Genomic DNA, 21,115 nt, shown 5'->3' with positions numbered 1-21,115 from the left:
TGCTGCCCAGGGGAAATTCCCTGCCAGGAGGGCACCAAGGGCTGCCTGGGAGCTGCTGAGAGGGGGCACGAGTGGTGGAACAACAATCTGTTGATTTAAGGACCTCTACACATACCCAGAGCCAGGCAATTCCTACAGCCTGGCCCAGCAGCAGGAGGTGTGAGTGCCCCAAAGTCACCTTGCCAAGGCCACCCAGCCCATCCTGACACCAGCTGCCCTTTCATATAAACATAATTATTGTATTTATTCATACAAATTATATTGATGTTAATATAATATAATTAATATAATATAAAAATTAGAATATAATAGAATCAAATATAATAGAAATAATATAATATATATTGTATATTATAGATGAATATATATTATATTCATATAAGTTATTAATATAATTTATTATAATTCAATAATCCCCTTTATTCTAACACAGAGGAGGTGATATTCCTACAAAGCACTCACAGGTGAAAGGACTCTGGAAGCAACAGGCTGGAAAATCCTGCTTTTCCAGAGACACCAGCCCCAAGGTGGGTGAGGGACATCCCTGCCCCTCTCACAGCTCCCTGGGAGAGAGAGATCTGCTCCTCTCCATCAGCAGGGACTCGTGAACAGCTGCCCCTGCCAGGCTTCATCCTCCCAGCTCCCAGCCTGCATCCATGGGATGGATTTAAACACTTGCAGGAGATGCAGCAGCTAAGCACAGAGAACTGCAACTGCCTGCTGCTTAATTTGAGGTGACCAATGGGATTTTCATCTAAATATATCCCAGTAAACTGCTGTAATGGGCTAAGACTGCAGGCAGCCTTGAGCAGAGGGTGATTTTCCCAGTCCAAATCTTTTCAGTGTCACTCCTGTATCCCAAGGGCCCAGCAATGCAGTGAATGCTCAGTGCAGGGAATGCCCAAGATGCAGTTCCCAAGCTCCTGCCAGAACCCCGGACAGCTCCAGGAAATACTGGGGAAGCCAGAGGAGTGCTGTGCTCTCACAGCTTCATGGGAGGATGGAATTTTCCATGTTTTTGGACAAACACTGCAAATGCTGAGAACTCAATATTCCCCACCTCAAAAACAAAACAAAACAAAACAAAACAAAACAAAAACTAACACCAAAAACCAAAACAACACCAAAACTCAACAACAACAAAATTCAGCTCTGCAGAACAAGTTGATTTGTTACACCAATGGCAATTCCTGTGCACAGGCAGGTTCTGACCAGGGTGAGTTCATTCTGCAGTGCTGCAGCACCTGCAGGAAATCCTCCCTGCTTATGCAGCTCTGGGAGATTTGTGCTGTTGATTTAAGGGGACCCAGGCTCACAGCTGCCATCCCAGCCCTGGCTCTGTGTGCTGACCCCATCCCAAGGACCCAGGCAGATGTGATGGAGCCCAGCAGAGCCAGGAGGCAGCAGAAGCAGGGCAGGCAGTGCCAGCTGTGCTGCCCTGCAGGTGTCCCCAGGCTCTGCACAGCCACAGACACCAAGCCACCCCAGGCCCGTGGGGTGTCTGCCCAGCTCTGTCACACTGCTGACAGGGCATGGAAGGACAGCAGGAAGGGTCCCTGCTCTTTGGCCAGCACCCCTGCAGTGCTCCAGGCTGGGGCAGAATGGCTGGGCAGGGACCTGGGCTGGTGACAGCAACAGGACACGAGCCCAGGTGGGCAGGGAGAGCAATGCTGGCTTGTAGCCAAAACAGAGTGACCACGAGCACTAGGACAGGGATTGTCCCCTGTGCTGGCACTGCTGGGGCACCTCGACTGCTGTGCCCAGTTCACAGGAAAGGCACTGAGGGGCTGCAGTGTCCAGGGAAGGGTCTGGAGCCCCAGGAGGGGCTGAGGGAGCTGGAAAGGGGCTGAGCCTGGAGAAAAGGAGGCTCAGGGGGCCCTTGTGGCTCTGCACAACTCCCTGACAGGAGGGGACAGCCGGGGGGGATTTGGGAACAGGGAACAGGGACAGGGACAGAAGGAGAGGGAACGGCCTCAGGCTGGGCTGGGGAGGCTCAGGGTGGATATCCAGAAGGATTTTTTTCCTGGAAAGGGTGGTCAGGCACTGGAATGGGTGCCCAGGGAGGTTTGGAGTCCCCATCTCTGGAGGTGTCCAAGGGCTGGATGTGACACTCAGTGCTCTGGGCTGGGGATCAGGTACATCTGGGACTCTGTGACCTTGGAGATCTTTTCCAACCCAAATCCTGGGATTCTGTGAAGGGGTGCTCACATCAGGTACCTCAAACATTGCCAGTGCTGCTTTCACCCATGCTTTCCCTCCCTCCCCACACACCTCTGCTCCCTGTGGCCCCTGGGAAGAGCAGGGATGTGCAAACTTCAGCAAATCCCAGCTGAAAAATGGATCTGGGGCACCAGGGAGGCGGCACAAAGAGAATCCCAAGCCCAGCCACTCACATGCCATGGATCCAGCTGGTGACATGGGCACTCCTGGACACAGCAGCCAGTGGGACACTCCTCTCCCCCTCCATCCTACACATAACTCCAAGTTATTGGTGCCAAAGAGCTTTATTTGCCATGGATGGAGGGGGGAAAAGCAGGAGAAAAAGAAATAAATAAAAACCAACCTGAGGAAATCCAAGCAAGAGTTGAGCTCCCTGACTGAGGCTCAGGACACTCTTGTCCCCCACAATCCCTCCCAAAACCTGCTGAGCTTTAAAGAGCTCAATTTTGTGCAAAAGTCTATCACAGCCTCTCCAGCACCAAGTTTTAGTGGATCAGCCATCAGGATCCCCCTCAGGCTGAGTGAGAGCTCCTGCATTCCCTGGCACCCAAATTCCAAGGCCAGACCAAACAAAAGAAGCAGAGCAAACCCTGCTCCTTCCCCTTCCCACTCCCACCCAGGTGGGCAAGGCAAACCATTCCTGCTGAAATACAATTCTGAATTGGAAAGGGCTCAAAGATTGATGTGTCCCCTGGACAAGAAAGCTGGCAAGAGGGGGAAAATATTATTAAAAATAAAATACATCAATCACTCCACAAATTATACTCCAATACATCCTTCAGGCAGGAAAGTTCCCTGCCATGTTCTGTTTATTTGGGACTCTCTTTCTTTAGGGAACACACGGATTGCAGCAGCTGAGTGGATCATTGAAGTGGATCCTGCACATAACAGACACAAAACCTGTGTGGGGCATTGCTGTGTGGTATTCTGGGAGGGATGGGATCATCCCAGAGCATCCCTGGGCTCAGCTCTGCAGCACAGCACACTGAGAGGAGCAGCATGGGCTGTGGTGGGCTGGGAAGCAGGGGGAGAAACCCTGAGCACCTCCCTCCTCCTCCTCCTCCTCCTCCTCCTCCTCCTCCTCCCTGCAGAGGATGTGCTTCCCTTCATCCCCTCACACACAGAGCTTCTCCCTGCATTGTCATTCCTTCTCTTCAGCTGCATCCCAGGGTTTGTGTTTGTATTGGATGTTGGGAATGAAAAATCAAAGCTTTCCTGGTGTTCCAGGGCTGGCTCCAAACCCCTCCGAGGGATCAGCCGGCTCTGGCACAGCATCCTCGAGTTTAGGATACAAACACGATCTGTTATCACCTCTGCTTTTCAATTCCAGGGAATTTTCCAGCTCTTCACTATTTAAAGGTGAAACTTTCTGTAGTTTGTGTCTGCCTGAAGTGTTTGAGACAGAAAATGGTTTGAAGAAAATATTGTCTTTTTTGGGGTGTTTTTGGGAATTGAAAGATGCTTTCCCCAGTGGTTTAAAAGGAAAATAACCATAGATGCACTTTTCAGAAAAAAAAAAATCACAAAAGCTTGAAAATGGTTCAGTTTTGAGAGCAAAACACTTGAAAATCAGATGAATAAATCAAGTCACTTGTGAGTAGGAGCAGCTGATCTCTGTCCCCACAGTTGGCTTCTATGTGATGGTTTTCTTTGCTGCTTCTTGTAGAGGAGCCAAATTAATTCCTTTCCCCTCCATTCCTCCTCTGGCACTGGTGGAAAATCTTCCCCCATCCCTGCGCTGGATGAAGGAAGGAGGGAAGGAGGGAAGGAAGGGAGGGAGGAAGGGAGGGAGGGAGGGAGGGAGGGAGGAAGGGAGGGAGGGAGGGAGGGAGGGAGGGAGGGAGGGAGGGAGGGAGGGAGGGAGGGAGGGAGGGAGGGAGGGAGGGAGGGAGGGAGGGAGGGAGGGAGGGAGGGAGGGAGGGAGGAAGGAAGGAAGGAAGGAAGGAAGGAAGGAAGGAAGGAAGGAAGGAAGGAAGGAAGGAAGGAAGGAAGGAAGGAAGGAAGGAAGGAAGGAAGGAAGGAAGGAAGGAAGGAAGGAAGGAAGGAAGGAAGGAAGGAAGGAAGGAAGGAAGGAAGGAAGGAAGGAAGGAAGGAAGGAAGGAAGGAAGGAAGGAAGGAAGGAAGGAAGGAAGGAAGGAAGGAAGGAAGGAAGGAAGGAAGGAAGGAAGGAAGGAAGGAAGGAAGGAAGGAAGGAAGGAAGGAAGGAAGGAAGGAAGGAAGGAAGGAAGGAAGGAAGGAAGGAAGGAAGGAAGGAAGGAAGGAAGGAAGGAAGGAAGGAAGGAAGGAAGGAAGGAAGGAAGGAAGGAAGGAAGGAAGGAAGGAAGGAAGGAAGGAAGGAAGGAAGGAAGGAAGGAAGGAAGGAAGGAAGGAAGGAAGGAAGGAAGGAAGGAAGGAAGGAAGGAAGGAAGGAAGGAAGGAAGGAAGGAAGGAAGGAAGGAAGGAAGGAAGGAAGGAAGGAAGGAAGGAAGGAAGGAAGGAAGGAAGGAAGGAAGGAAGGAAGGAAGGAAGGAAGGAAGGAAGGAAGGAAGGAAGGAAGGAAGGAAGGAAGGAAGGAAGGAAGGAAGGAAGGAAGGAAGGAAGGAAGGAAGGAAGGAAGGAAGGAAGGAAGGAAGGAAGGAAGGAAGGAAGGAAGGAAGGAAGGAAGGAAGGAAGGAAGGAAGGAAGGAAGGAAGGAAGGAAGGAAGGAAGGAAGGAAGGAAGGAAGGAAGGAAGGAAGGAAGGAAGGAAGGAAGGAAGGAAGGAAGGAAGGAAGGAAGGAAGGAAGGAAGGAAGGAAGGAAGGAAGGAAGGAAGGAAGGAAGGAAGGAAGGAAGGAAGGAAGGAAGGAAGGAAGGAAGGAAGGAAGGAAGGAAGGAAGGAAGGAAGGAAGGAAGGAAGGAAGGAAGGAAGGAAGGAAGGAAGGAAGGAAGGAAGGAAGGAAGGAAGGAAGGAAGGAAGGAAGGAAGGAAGGAAGGAAGGAAGGAAGGAAGGAAGGAAGGAAGGAAGGAAGGAAGGAAGGAAGGAAGGAAGGAAGGAAGGAAGGAAGGAAGGAAGGAAGGAAGGAAGGAAGGAAGGAAGGAAGGAAGGAAGGAAGGAAGGAAGGAAGGAAGGAAGGAAGGAAGGAAGGAAGGAAGGAAGGAAGGAAGGAAGGAAGGAAGGAAGGAAGGAAGGAAGGAAGGAAGGAAGGAAGGAAGGAAGGAAGGAAGGAAGGAAGGAAGGAAGGAAGGAAGGAAGGAAGGAAGGAAGGAAGGAAGGAAGGAAGGAAGGAAGGAAGGAAGGAAGGAAGGAAGGAAGGAAGGAAGGAAGGAAGGAAGGAAGGAAGGAAGGAAGGAAGGAAGGAAGGAAGGAAGGAAGGAAGGACACTGCACAGAGTGCCCCAGAGCCTGGCCATCCCCTCCTCTCCACTGTCAATCACAGCAGATTCCTGTCAGGAATGAGGGCTCTGCCCTCAGCTCAGCCCTGGGGTCTCTCCTCACCCATGGAGCCTCTCCAAGGGCACTGGGACTGCATGGGGTGAGGTTTGTGTGGATATAGACCCCAATATCAACCAGAGCTCCCCTCCTGGCTTCCACAGAGCAGATTTAGCTCCTAACCCATCTCTAATATGTCTGCTTCTCATAGCCAGATGAATAATGAACAAATATAAATCACAAGGAATTTATCTGATGATGGCAAGGAGAGAAAGGGATGAATAATTTATTTGATGGATATTATTCATCCATCCATGGAGCCAGCCAAGTAATAAAAACATTTATTCACAAATCACTCTGTTGACAATCAAAAACTTTGTACAAGAAGTAATTCATATGTATGATTTGACTCCCTAAAAACCCAAAATAGAGAGCTGACCTTGTAGAGGAGGAAGAAGTGCTAGAGCTGGGCTTATCTTAGACCCATCTCATACTTTCCATCTCTTCTCCATCTCTGAGACTATGGAAAACAGATTTTCAGCTCTGAACCATGGAAAACCTGACCTTCACCCACAGTCACCACCAAAAACCATTAAAACATGGCACTTGACTTTCCCAGGAAGGCAGAGATGCTCTTCCCACCAGCACAGCTCCATTCCAGAGTGCAGGAGCTCCCTCCATAAATAAACCACTAGAAAGGCCTAAAAATAACATTTTTTTCTTCCAGAGGACACTCAGCTGCTTTCCAAACCTTGTGCATTTTATTGCATTATCAGAACTCCTTCTGCCATCCCATCCTGGAGCTTCCAGACTGTTTAAATAACCCAAATGTGTCCATATTCCCTCTAAAGAACACGAACAAAAGTCAAGCAAAGTTAGAGCTGTCACAGATGAAAATATGTTATTTATGGTCCCCTGAATTCCAGTCACTGTTTTATGGCCTCAACTCCTCTGAAAAGGATCACAAATCTACAGAAAGTCCCCAAGTGCAGCTCTGTGCATTTGGGTCCTCCACGATATTTAAAATCACATGAAGATGGACTGCTCCCTATTGACCATCCAAACACAGAGGCACACAAACACACATTATTCCAACATCCTATGGAATAAATTGCCATCTGCTTCCAAGAAGGAGAAGAGGAAGAATTCCTAGGGCCACAGCTCTGGAGCTGGTGAGCCAGAAAACTTGTCATGGTTCAATTAATCTCACAAAAAGAACCAAAAGCAAGGCAGCCTCTCTGAAATAGCTGCAAATCTCCATTCCCCTCTGCTGAGTGAAGCAGGGCTGGCAATCGTGTCCGAGCAGGTTGCTTATGAGATTTTAGTGCCTGTGGGAAAGCACAGAGGCACAATCCTGGGCATATGGCATTTGCAAGGCACTGTCTCCTCCCAGCTGAGATCCTCAGAGCAGGAGACTGGCAAGGAGAATGAACAGAAAAGTTCAGGCAGGCTGAGCAGATGCCTGGGGGCTCTGAGCAACAAACACCCTGAGGACCTGTGTTTGTGGGGAGAAGGTGGGAGGGATTCGAGAGCCTGGGATGGCTTAGGGCACAGGGCTGGGCTTCACACCCAATTCCCAGCAAAAGCTCAATAAAGACAGATGTGCTCACAGATCAGAAATAGATCTTGGAATCCCAGATTTGGATCCCTGGTTTGGGTTGGAAGGGACTTAAAGCTCACCCAGTGCCACCCCTGCCATGGCAGGGACACCTCCCACTGTCCCAGGGTGCTCCAAGCCCTGTCCAACGTGGCCTTGGGCACTGCCAGGGATGCAGGGGCAGCCCAGACAACCTGTGCCAGGGCCTCCCCACACAGAGTAAAAAATTTCTTCCCAATATCCCATCTAAGCTTGTCCTCCTTAGTTTAAAACCATTCCCCTTGTCCTGTCAGTGTGTGCCCGTATGAAAAGCCCCTCTTCCTCTTTTTTATAAACCACTTCAGACATGGGGAGGGGCTCTGAGGACTCCCCAGGACCTTCTCTAGGCTGAACCTGCCCAGCTCTCCAGGTCTGTCTCTACAGAGCAGAGGTGCTCCAGGCCTGCCCATCCCTACACCCACCTGCAGCAGGACAGGATCTGAGCAAACTCCCAGCCCAGGCACAGGCACTCAGCTTTTGGTCCAAATTCAAAAGCCCCTCTGGCTCCTATTTCCCAGCACCCACAGGGAGATCACCCAGATGTGCTCAGAGCCAGCTCCAGGGGTGAGGTGACCAGCCCTCACTCGAAGGAGCAGCTCCCTCCTCCCCCATCCTCAGCCAGGACATAGTTCCCATGTTTCCATAAAAGTTTTCAGTGGCACACAAAAACAGCCACAAAATTAATGAAGTTTCATCTAAAAAATAACCCAGAGCTGGGCTTCAAGCCTTCCCTGGAAGCAGAGCTTTGGCTGAACACAGTTCCCTGTTCCCCACAGGAACATCTGATCTCTCAGAGAGCAAAACCTGCTTTATCCAGTCCCACTCTCCTACTGAGGGGCCATACTGAACACCAGATACTCCTTAAAGCACAGATACCCCATTCCAACAGCAGGTATCTGGATCTCTGTACAGCTCAACACCTTCACTTAGTATACAATGCTTCGATTTCTAGAGCCCCTCAGTTGCACTGTACTCAGAAGAGCTACAAAAATAACCACAGTCAACATTTTGGAGGCTTTAGTACCATTTATAAGTGGAATTTTTAGTAAAACTACTCCTGCCTGAAGTGCAGGATCTCACTGAGAGCCCAAGAGCTTCAGAAATATTGAAGAGCTCCACCATAACCATTCATCTGCTGCATTTCCATTCATTTCTCCCTAATTACCAAACCCAGCACTTCCTATTAGCTCCAATTAAACCTCCATAGGTGTCTACTAAGCCAGACTTAAGGGAAATTTGAACCACCAGAACCTGCCAGCAAGTTTTATTTAAAGAAGCAGAGAAATCTCTACCCTCAAGTAAATTCCTCCAGATTCAGCCAGCAGCAGGTGAGCTGAGGGCAAGACCTCCCAGCACTTCTCTGTCCCGATTGCCAGGAGGATGGGATGTTCTGCCTCAGCACAGGGCTGCCCAAGGGGAGGGAGGAGGGAAGGAGCAGCTGCTATTTCACATTCTTGAGACTTTTTTGTTCTTGCAGACACCCAAACCAGCCTGGAGGCACCAAACAACATCAGCTAAAGGCATTCTGGGGGATTTGCTGGGATGGGCAGGGTGGTCACTGATGTCCCCTGCAGCAGCCCCTGTGTCCTGTGCCCAGCAGGGCTGGGCAGGGTGGGAGCTGGGCCCCGAGGAGAGCCAGCTGTCCTGGAGCTCCATCTAGTGCAAGGCTCCCTGGCTTTATTCCTGTCTCCGCAGCTGGGGAAGCTCTGGCTCCTGCACTCACAGGATTTCCAGAAACATGTGTTGGAACCCAGAAACCTGGGAGTCTTGAGCTTTCTGTGCTTTCTGGCTCTGACCCCCAGGAGAACACTGCTGTGACCTGAGGCCTTGGAGAAGGCTCCAAATGTGAGTGATGGAGTTAAAGTCATGGGCATGCAGTTAGAATAAAAGTGTGTAATATCACATGGTGAAGGGTTTGGAATTTGGGGGTTTTAGAATACAGTAATAGATGTGGGACATGATGAAGGTTCTTGGGAGTTGGCTCTTTCTGTCTTCTTCCTTCTTCCTAGTTTCAGGCAGTAGTTTTTGGTTGGACAGTCAGTGCTGCCCTGAGGGTCACAGGAGTTTGGTTATTGGGTTAAAAGTAAAAATAATACAGGTCTTAATTCTCTATTGGACTGTTTAGCTTTAAAATACCTTGTAACCAGCTAGATCCAGCTCCATTTTGCTCACTTTTAGCTGGTAGCCAGAAGTGTTCCAGAACTCTCTGTACTTTAGAGAAGATTTAATAAACAACCAAATCTGAATACGAGAAATTCATCTCCTTTGTGTTTCTAATCCTGACTCTGAGTGAAGGTAGAAGAAAATGAAAACAAGCCACTAATTAGGCAGTGCAGTTAACCCATTTACAACTTGCACTTCACGATTCCCCCACCAGTAAATGAGTCCATTTGCAGCTGTTGCTGCTGCAGGTGACACCATAAAAACACAGTTCAGGTACATTTATAACAGGGATTGTAGAGGATCCTGACAGGAATTCTCTATTTTTTGGATTCTCTCTTTTTTAAAATCCTCCGGTTAGTTTCTGATTTGGAAGTATTTGGGGCTGCAAAAGGTGCTGCTCACAAGCAGCAATCTCTGAAACAGCAGAAAGGGCTCCAGTGGCTGAAACACAGCTCTGGTTTTCAGAAGGATTCAGACTTTTCACATCTTGACACCTGCTCCATTGTCTTTGAAAGCCTTCACCACACCAGAAGTGCTCAGAGCCCCAGAAAAAGGTGGTGTCCCCTGAAATTCTTGCTGGAAGCTGTGAGCAAACGGGGACCTGCACCATGAGCGTGAGAGGGTGAGCTCCTGGTTTTGTTTTAAACACCAGTATCAAAAGGGATGAAAAAAAAAAAATAAAGAAGCCTTTTTGGGGAAAGGGCAATGTTAATTTTCAAAGGAATGAAGGAAAAAGTGGGATGAGATCCTTCTCACTGCTTTTTCCCCAGATACACTCAGCTGGACACAGTGACCAAGGATCTCTCTCTCCCCAGTGCTCCATGCAAGCCCTTTCCCTAAAGCCCCTCTGCCATCCATGCCCACCACAACAGCCCCACAGTGTTTTCCCCTCCTCCTGCACAGCTGTTCCTCAGCAAAGCCAAGACTTTGTGCATGTCATTATATTTGTAACCACACCCAATAATCAGGGAGTTTCAACTCCTGAGAGGAGGGGAGATTCAAACAAAGGGAGATGTGTAAATACCTGAATAATGATAAGAATGATTAACAGAAATGACTGTTAATAACTGTTAGTTGTTTCCATGCCAATTGCCATGATGCATTAAAGAAGCTACAAGGGATTTGCAGCTATTAACAGGTGAGGAGGCAGGGGTGTTTAATGAAGATCACAGAGTGATTTATACAATGTGCTGCAATACTTTTGCTCACTTTTTTATCAAATATCTCTGCAGTGCTATTCGCTGGGAACTCCTGCTTTACACATCTTACAACTGCTCAGCTTCCCATGGAATCACAGGATCATCAAAGTAAGAAAATACCTCCAAGATCATCAAGTCCAACTTTTAACCAAACACCACCATTCCCACTAAACTGTATGGCCAAGTGCCCCAAATACTTGGTTTTTTAAACACTTCCAGGGAGGGTGACAAAATCTGTGGTCAGAATGTGGGGTTTTGCAGCACACAGTGGGATATCCCCCAATGCACAAGTCCTGGAGACATAGCAGGGAAATTCCATGCTGCCAGGCTTGGGAGCTTGAAAACTCCCAAAATCGAAAAAGAAATCAAAGCACAAATGTGTCCATTCCTTGGAATAAAATAAATGTGGTTTCCTGTGCTGGCTCCAGGGCTGGGGAGTGCCCTACAGCCCCCCACCCCAGGGGGATGCTCCATTTTGTGTGGGCCCATCACTTGCTGGTTTAATTTGGCCTTGAGTTCCATATATCTCACAAACCCCTCTTAAAACAACTTCCAGAAATGCTTTTATTCCGAGGATGTTCTGACTTGAATGTATCTGACCCATCCCCCCTCGAAATGACCCTTTTACAGCACAGCCTGAGCAGCCAAAGGGAAGCAGAGTTGTTTTCTCCCTGCTATCACAATCAAGTTGTTTGGTATAAAATGTGGCTGAGAAGTGAATCCATAATGTTCCTGGCCATGCAAGGAAACTGCTATTACCAGGAGGAAAATGCAGGTAGTAACTCTGTGGGTTTTTCTCCACTGGAACTGTAATTAATGTAGATGCTGTGCACTAAGTGCAGGGAGAAATACAGACTTCACAGCAGTGAAAATGCATCTCATTAACACCAGAACTACTGTATCGTCCAAATGCATTATGTTCAGCAAGGAGAAGCTGTGTAATTGAATTCCCACCAAAGCACAGTTCATCTGCATCAAATGGCACCGTGCTCATCCTGCAGCTCCTTCGGGCTGCTGCTGGAAATGAGGATTAATTAGGATACCTGCTCATTACTCAGGGAGCAGGCACACACGCTGTGGTCAGGCTTGGGGCTGCAGTGAGAGGCTCTGCTCAAACCCCAGCCAGGCAGAGCAGGGCAACTCCCAAGATTTGGATCTTCTTGCACTCAGGATGCACAAGAGTCATTTTTTTTTTGTCCGTGCAGAAAATGGTGGTAAAAAAAACCCCAACAATTCATAGGAAGACATCTCTGCTGCATAAATACTTCAGTAATAATTAATAAGTGATTTATGGAATTGGTTTTGAATTATTCTAGGCTGGATTGGCTCGAGTGGCAGAGATGTGTATAAATCATTCTGTGCATAGCACCTCCCAATCCCAACGTGCAGCTAATGAACCCTCCAGAGCCAAACACGCTCCTCCTTCAGGAAGAACCCACTGATCTGCAGCATTTTAATGGGTAAATTATTATTAATTTAAATAAATACATTAAAACCTCCAAAATACACCAGAGGGGAGAGTTTGGGAAGGGGTAGGAGGCATCCAGATAGAAACAGCAGAGAGGGTTTGGAGATTTGGAGTTGGAAATCTTGCTTTCACTGAGTAGTCTCTTAGTCAGATCCAAGTGGGACTAATCCATCTCTTTGCTACACAATCTCCCATCCGTGAGCCCCGGCAGTGGGGTGTGTAAGGGCAGCAGGAGCTCATTAAATGCACTTTAGCTCATCGTCACCATCATGTATTCTCCCTTTTCCTCCCCTGTCACCAGAGCCCCAGCACACGGCTCTCCAGCATCCCACCAGCACAGCTCCCAGGCTGAGAACCCCTGCAAAGCCAAACCCCAGAGTTATCTGGGCAGAGGCACCTTGGGGTAAAGCAGCACACAGGGAGGAGGTCACCCCATCTCATGTTGGGGTCCTGGTATGATTTTCCTCCATGTTCACCCCAGACCCCGACTCCCAAAGTCCCCCATGGTAAGAAGGGATCAGCCCCCTCAGCATTCCCTTTGGGTGACATTTTGGGCTGTAGAGGAGGCAGTGGGAGCAATCATCACCCTCAACCTTTGGAAAACCACTGCTGGGATATCATTTTAAGCTGCCACTTGGGTGAATCTTACTCACTGGAGGTGTGAGGGATGCTGAGCTCTGGCTCATTCTGGGTCCCTAAACATGAGACATGATCCCATCACTCCCAGGACCTCACTGTGCTCATCATGCAGCCTGGCACACCCCGTTACTTCTACGCTTCAAATCCCATTATTCAGCTCTAACGAGGAAATAATTTTAATTAAGGAAATTAAAAATGTATTTGTGCTGGAATTTTAAGTAGGTGTTAATTTGAAGGCATGAAAGAGCCCTCTGGCCAGTTTGTGTCAGGAGCAGCGGGGGATGGGGATGGAGGAGGGGAAAGAGCCTCTGCATCCCCTGGGGACAGCAAAGGGACAGCAGGGCACAAAGGCAGGAGCAGCAAAAGGCAGAGCCACCCCCCAGCTAAGGGGGGCTCCTGCTGATTCCTTTCCTGCAGGATGGTGGAACCTGGTGGGAGTCAATCTCCCAACAAGCCAGAGGACAGAAGGAGTTGGCCTCGAGTTCCACCAGGGGAGGTTTAGGTTGGATGTCAGGGAAAATTTCTTCATGGAAAGGGCTGTCAAACACTGGGACAGCTGCCCAGGGCAGGTGGAGTGTCCATCCCTGGAAGAATGTGAAATCCCTGTGCCTGGGGCACTTGGGATAGTTCAGTGAGGGCCTGGCAGTGCTGGGAGAACACCTGGTACTCAATGACCACAGAGGGCTTTTCCAACCTTAATGATTCCACAGATCTATGAAAAGCAGCAAAGAAGGTGTCAAAAGTCCTTCCCAGAATCTCTGAAGCCATGAGGCCACAAGGAGGGATGAAAATATTCCCAAGCTGGCCCTGTCCCCATGGGCTGCAGTGGCCTCTGGTGACCCCTGCATGGGCAGCCTGTGGAGGTGCCAGGTCCTGCTTCCATTCCCTCCTTCCCTTGTTGCTGCTCTCCAACACCACAGGACTCCAACAGCAGTGTCCCAGACTTTCCACAGGTGCCACCAACCCACAGGGAGCTTGGCTGAGTGGCAGTGCCACACACAGGTGGCTTTTGGCCAGAAGGAAGGAGATGCTTCTCATTTTGTGTCCTTGCAGCAGAGACAGCTAGAGAAGCTGCAATGCAAGGCTCAGCTTAATGCAGCTGGCTAAGAGTCCTATCAAAAACAGCAGCTAATTAGTTAAGTAATACCCAGCGTTATTAATGCTGCAGCTCTGCCATCACCCATGTATTTATAATAATAGTGTTCCCACTGTAATAGCATTAATCATAATGGATTTACTAAGAAATTAAGGGGGAAGGGATATTATCTCCCTCGGGAACAGCACTTGACAGCAGCCCTGCTTAGTGTATGGATTTGGATTGGTTTAATTCTCAATGTCTTGCTCATTAATCTGCTTTTCCAACAGCCCCTCACAAACACCCCTCTGGGAGCACAACCACGGGAGGATGGAGGCAGGACAAGCACAGCCAGGGGAGGAGTTCAGGCAGAGCAGCCCCAGGGAATCCTGGCAGAGGGTCAGCACAGCCTCCAGGGTTTCCTTACGGGATGTGAGGGCACGGTCCTCTCCTGCCTTGGTGGGCAGTGTCCAGTTCTGGCCATTGTCCTCCAGCCAATCTGAGATTCTCAGCTCAATGCTTAAAAGCCCCTTCTAGCTTTACCTGGAGAGCAGGGACCATTCAGCAACTCTTCTCAACATTTATAATGAGCACTTAAAGGTTATATTGAAACTTGTTTTCCTGTAAACCTTTCTCCTCAACAGGATTCTGGTTCAGGATGCTTGGACCAACAGCAGCTTGTCTGAGCCAGGGAATGCAGTGAGACACCCACAAGGCTCAGGCCCATCACCCTCACCAGAACCCATCCATGATCAGTGCATGGAGCTTTCACTAGCAGCTCCTGTCTGATAAAAATTAAAGCTTGATCTATCTCCTAAAAGTCAGATTATCTGAATAAAACTAAATCCTGATGAAAATCGAAGTTTGATAAAAATTAAAGCCTGAAGTCCGAAGTGATCCAATAATTTTTGCCAGGAGCTCATCTTTCCTTGATTAGTTTATGGCTGTGGGTAAAGACAGAGACATTTTATCACAACTTGCATTAAACCCCTCTGATGCCCTGCCTGGGAGAGGGGAAATGGCCTGGAAGCGGCCAGCATGGAAACATGCTGCAGGAAAAATGCTCCCAAACCTCGGAAAGCCCTGGAGCACTTGGGGCTGGTGTCCCCAACATGGGCATCTGACTGTTCTCAGTGTCAGGAAAATTGATCCACAAGCACCAGAGGTTTATGTCCAAAAAGGAGACAGAGGAGTCCCTTTTGCTTTATTCAAATAAAGGGAGAGGCCATGGGGCATTCTCCTGGGATCTCAGATTTTTGGAGGATGCAGCCTCCTTTTTATCCTATTTTCCTGGCTACATTTCCCGCTCTCTTTCCCCATTGGCTGAGGTACTTGAGAGGCACAGACTTCCCAGAACTACTGATACCTGAGATTCCTTTCTAATGTATAACACTCCCTTTTAAGTTTTAATTCTTGTAGAATTCATAGTTTTTTCCCATTGCTTCTTTCATGTTTCAATATCCAATTTCATTTATCAACAGACCTACAGTTTGTTTGTAAAGGCAAGTATCTTTTTCCATTCATCAATCAGTGGAATCCATCCCATTGTTTCTTTTATCTCTCAGTGCTAGTCTGATCTACCAGCAGACCCACAGCTCGTTTGTAAAGACAAATCTGTAATTCCTCTCTCATCAGCACTGCCCTCCAAGGAAACACAGGGATTCCACAGCTAATGAGTACCTGGATTCATTGTGCCTATCCTTTGCATCACACAAAGGACCTGAGGACACCTGGTTCATTTTTTCACCCCAAGTTCTTGATACACAAATAAACACCTTTCCCCCCTTTCCTTTGCACATTTAATTTTTTTTCTCTTTTCTACTTGAGGAGAGGGCTGGGCCAGGATTCATGCATGCCCAGGGACACCCTCATGCCCAGCCCCAGCCAGGGAGGCTGCAGTGAGCTCTCCCCGGAGCCTTCTCTCCTCCCAGCTGAGCAACCCCAACTCTCAGCCTTCCCTCAGAGCAGAGGGGCTCCAGCCCCTGCAGCATCTCCAGGGCCTGCTCAGCATCCCTCCAACAGCTCCAGCTCCTTCCCATGATCAGGACCCCAGAGCTGGGGCAGGAATGTGCCTGGGAGGGGCTGCAGCTTCATGGGCTCCAGCGGGGAATTTTGTGTTATCCCTGGAGAGGAACTAAGGGCACTTGGATACTGAGGGATAAAATGAAAGGAATGAGGACTGCACTGGGCAGTCCTGCTGCCAGCAGCAGTTCCTGGTGGAGTCTGAGGGGATCTGTCAGGAGCAGATCCCAGAGCCAGAGAGGATCTGTCAGGAGCAGATCCCAGAGTCTGAGGGGATCTGTCAGGAGCAGACCCCAGAGTCTGAGAGGATCTGTCAGGAGCAGAGCCCAGATCCTGAAGGGATCTGTCAGGAGCAGAGCCCAGAGCCTGAGGGGATCTGTCAGGAGCAGAGCCCAGAGCCTGAGGGGCTCTGTCAGGAGCAGATCCCAGAGTCTGAAGGGCTCTGTCAGGAGCAGATCCCAGAGTCTGAAGGGCTCTGTCAGGAGCAGGCCCCAGGGTCTGAGGGGATGTATCAGGAGCAGATACCAGAGCCAGAGAGGATCTGTCAGGAGCAGAGCCCAGAGTCTGAGGGGCTCTGTCAGGAGCAGAGCCCAGAGCCAGAGAGGATCTGTCAGGAGCAGATCCCAGAGCCAGAGAGGATCTGTCAGGAGCAGATCCCAGAGCCAGAGAGGATCTGTCAGGAGCAGAGCCCAGAGTCTGAGGGGCTCTGTCAGGAGCAGAGCCCAGAGCCTGAAGGGCTCTGTCAGGAGCAGATCTCGGAGCCTGAAGGGATCTGTCAGGAGCAGAGCCCAGAGTCTGAGGGGCTCTGTCAGGAGCAGATCTCGGAGTCTGAGGGGATCTGTCAGGAGCAGACCCCAGAGTCTGAGGGGCTCTGTCAGGAGCAGATCTCGGAGTCTGAGGGGATCTGTCAGGAGCAGATCTCAGAGTCTGAGGGGATCTGTCAGGAGCAGACCCCAGGGCTCCGCTTGCCCCGGCCCTCAGCCCATAGCGGCTGCAATGGCGGCAGGGCCAGGCCGTGGCTCCGTGCCCCCCTCAGCTCGGAGCTCCCTGTGCTCCCACAAGCACAGGCTCCAAAGCAAACGCTGCCCACGGGGACACAGCAGCCGTGCCACGCTGGCTCCCTGCAGCTGAGGCCGGGCCTGCAGCACCCTGGGTGCCCACACAGCCCTGATGTCCCCAGGCTTCCTGGAGCCTGAGCCTGTACCGAGAGTCCCTCCTGGGCTGGCCCAGGGCCGCAGCCAGGCAGCCCCGGCAGCACCAGGGACATGCAGGGAGGGACCGTGGCTGAGGCTCTGCAGGGCCATGCAGGCTCGGCCCTGCTCCCTTACAGGCTGCCATGGGCCAGGGCCCGCTGGGATTTGCCCCTACAGACACCAGATGTGTGCAGAGCAACCACAGGGAGAGTGGGACCTGTCAGTGGGACCCCCTTGCACAGGGACCCCAGGGACCTCCAGCCCCAGGAACCCAGAGCAAGTGGAGACCACAACTGTGCAAACACTGCCTGTGCCCAATGCAGAGAGCTGGGCTGTGACAAAAGGACAATTTATCTACAGAACAGCGGGAACAACAATGAACTACAGAATGTATTTACATTATAAGAATCTTTATAACAACCTATGAAATGTATTTACAGTAAAAGGACCTATAAAGCAAGCGCAATCTAAGAAACATATTTGCAGAAGAACTAACTACAGTTTATAGAACTTATACAGGAGGGACTGTGTCCAGCATCTCTGTTATACCTAGAACAGAAGGAAGCAGCACGAGGCCACTCCAGCCCTGAGGGCTGTTCCCTGTGCCCCCAGGCTGGCACACGCTGGCAGAGCAGGACTCTGCCACCAGCACTGAGCCCAGCTGGGGCTGGGAGCCAGGCCCCAGGCACTGGGACAGAATTTGTGTGTCCCAAAGCCAGTGCAGGGCAGGCTGGAGGTGCTGCTTGTGCCACCAGAATCCAGGGCTCCCCAGGGCACCGTGTCCCTGAGCAGGGCCACCCAGCCCAGCCCCAGCCTGGCTGCAGGGACCCACTGTGCCTGTGGGCAGGGCATGGCCAGCACCTGCCTGTCCTGCTGCTGGGCTTGGTCTTCATCCCAGGATCATGGGCTCCTCCTCATCCTCCTCATCCACCTCCATGTTCTCCATCTCATCCTCCGTATCAACTTCCATCATCTCCCGCATCTCACTGCTACCTTAGCCTCCATCTGCTCTTCATTCTCTTCTACATCCCCTTCCATGCTCTCTTCCATATCCATCCTCACATCCACTTCCAGGTCCTCTTGGGTGTCTCTGTGTCTGTATCAGGGAGATGCCTCAGAGGGAGTCTCTGTCCCACACCAGCATCACTTTGCTCCAGCCTGCCTGGGCAGTCAGGGGTGTCCCCTCCCTGGAATGGCACTGTGCCTTCACTGGGACAGGAGTGCTCATCCTGCTGGGATTGGTGCTTCAGTCCAGACAGCAGGAACAGCTCAGAACTGATGGGTGGATCAGGGAGCAGGTGACAGGTGACCACTGGCAGCAGGTGAAGGGTGTGCTGTGCCTGTTTCCAGCTCCTGGCAGTGCCATCTGGAACACTCTGGGAGCTGTGGTATCACCAGAATGCCAGGGCCACTCTGCAGGGGTGGACAGGGGTTGTAGAATGATCAAATCCTTGAGTGGTTTGTCTTTGAAGGGGCCCTGAAGATCATCTCATTCCAACCTGAGCAGCCTCCCAGCAGACCAGGCTGCTCAGCCCCCATCAAACCTGGCCTTGAATGTTCCCAGGGACGGGGCATCCACAGCCTCTCTGCACAGCCTGGGCCAGGCCCCAACACCCTCACAGTGAACAATTTCCTCCCATCATCCAATCTAAACCCACTGCCTCAGTCTGATCCCATTCCCCCTTGTCCTGTCCCTACAGCTCCTGACAAAGGGTCACTCTGGCTTCCCTGCAGCCCCTTCACACCCTGGAAAGGTGCTGGGAGGTCTCCACACAACCTTCTCTTCTCCAGCCTCAACAGCCCCAACTTTCCCAGCCTTTCCCTGCAGGGAAGGTGCTCCAGTGCCCTCAGCAACTTCGTGGCTTCATCTGGCACTCAACACCTTCCCTGGGAACAACAGGGGGTATCAGCCATGGGGGTGTCCAGCAACCCATGGGAGGCACTGGCCTTGGGATTGCCAAAGCCTGGGAGCTCTGTGCTTCCCAAAGGTTTGGAAAGAGGAGGAGAACATAAACAGGAGCAGTGCAGGGAGCCTGAGTCACAGAGATGGAAGGCTGGTAATCCTGGCTGCCTGTGGGGCATTTGTGGAGGGTTTAACAATGCCCCTGGTATCTCTTCCAGGTGTGGATGTTTCTGGTGGAGGAAGCCCTGGGCAACATTTTTGATCAGTGATTTGTAGGAAAAGAGCTTAGGAAGAGGCAGAGATTGAATTGTCCTGGGATGTGAAAGACAGGAGATGATTCAGTGAAGCCAATGCCAATTTTAGCCTGGATATCAGGATCGGTGGCTTCATGGAACTCCGTGAATTTGTGCAGAAAGAAAGCCTAAGCCGATTGTTCAGGAACTAAAAGCTTCAATAATACAAAAACAACAAACTGCAAGCAGGGCAAAACAGGGGTATTTATAATTTTGAAGAGGGGAGAAGTTAGGGTGGAGTCTCGGGAGGGGATCCAATAAGGAAGGATTTTAATAAGGAATATTAAAACATTTGCACCAAGAAAGAACCAATGACAGTAAGGAGAACAGGGAACTTTCTGGCAATTGTTAATACTGAACAGGAGGATTCTGGGGGTGATGTTTTTACTCACCCTCACTGCAAGGGGTTTCTTGTGGTCTTAAGCTGTGGTCATCTACTCTTTTATTTGAGCTAATGCCAACAGATCAGTTTTGGGAAGGGGAAGCTAGTTATGGTGTTTTTGTGAGTGGGTTTTGGGTTTTGGTGAGTGTAGCCTCTGATCATTCCTAGCCTGGCAATTTGGGCTGGAGGCTTCACTGTACTCTGCAATTTCATATAGAAAGAAAATCCAACCTGATTGTTGGGAAACTAAAAAACTTTAATACTAGAAAATAACAATCAGCATGCCGAACAGTTTATACTGAACAAACTGGGAAAGATGGTACAGAGAGGCTCGATCCACATACAAGGGCAAATGGCCAAAAGCAGGTGTTAGGGCATGTCAGGAGTATTTACACACTTGGAGGAGGGGTGGAATTAGGGTGGAGTTTAGGGAAGGGATCCAATAGAGAAGGGCAACTAGGAATATTAATGTTATTGCAGCAAAAAGGAGCCAGTGAGAACAGGGGAAGCAGAGAACTTTCTGGCAATGATCAACATACTGGAACTGGAGGATTCTAGGGGTGCTTTTGTACTCACCACTACTGAGGGTTTTCCCACAGCCTTAAACTGTGGTCATTTGGACTTTTGTTGGAACTGACCCCAACAGGGGAGTGTGCAGGGTGTGCAGCAGGCAGGGTGTGGTGCTGGGCGCACAGGAGCAGGTCAGGCAAAGATGCAGGTGAGCCCTTGGCTTTTGACTTTGTTACCTGCAGAAGGATAAAACCAAAAGGGTCTTGTGTTTTGTGGGGCTGTGAGAGGCCCTGCCTTGGTGTGGAATGGAGCAGCCTTTCTTTGGGCTCTGTCACACAGCCTGCTCCAGTGTCCCTTTGGTGGCCTCCTGCCTGTCCTCATGCACACACAGCCCTTCTGAACCTGTCCTTTTGCTCCTGCAATTTAATTCTGCCCCTTGGCTCCTGGCCAGGGGATATGGAGGGTACCAAGCTCCCTGCAAACAAAAGGGAGTTCTCTAGGACTGTGCTCATGGGATTATGAGATTTGTCAATATTTGCTCAGGACTGAGGTGAAACTGAACTGAAGGAGGCTGAAGAATGATGTCAGATATTGGATTGGGAAGTGCTGTGAAAGCTCGTGGAGGGGGCTACTGAGGCATCACCAGCTGTTCAACTCAATGCTCTTTTTTTTTTTTTTTTTTTCAAATTTTCTCCCTCTTCTTTGTATTTTAACTTTAATTTTGTATTTTAACTTGCATGCCAGGCAGAGTTGCTCCCTGTAGCAATAAATAAATAAGGGTGTTCTGCATTTTTTCTCCATGTCATTGCTGGTCAGGTGGAGCTGATCCCAAACCATCCATGGCACAAGTGAGGATGAGAGCCAGGAGAGGCCGCGCCTGACCCCAGGACTCTGGCACTGGGAATCACAGAATCCCTTCGGCTGGAAAACACTCCCAGGATGATCGAGTCCAGCCCTGAGCCCGGCCTTGCCAAGCCCAGCTCTAAGCAGGAAGCCCAGCCCGGTGTGTGTGAGCTGTCCCAGC

Source organism: Catharus ustulatus, chromosome 17, assembly GCF_009819885.2.
Source record: "Catharus ustulatus isolate bCatUst1 chromosome 17, bCatUst1.pri.v2, whole genome shotgun sequence".
NCBI classification, from domain to species: domain Eukaryota; kingdom Metazoa; phylum Chordata; class Aves; order Passeriformes; family Turdidae; genus Catharus; species Catharus ustulatus.
Note: the sequence above shows the minus strand (reverse complement) of the source record.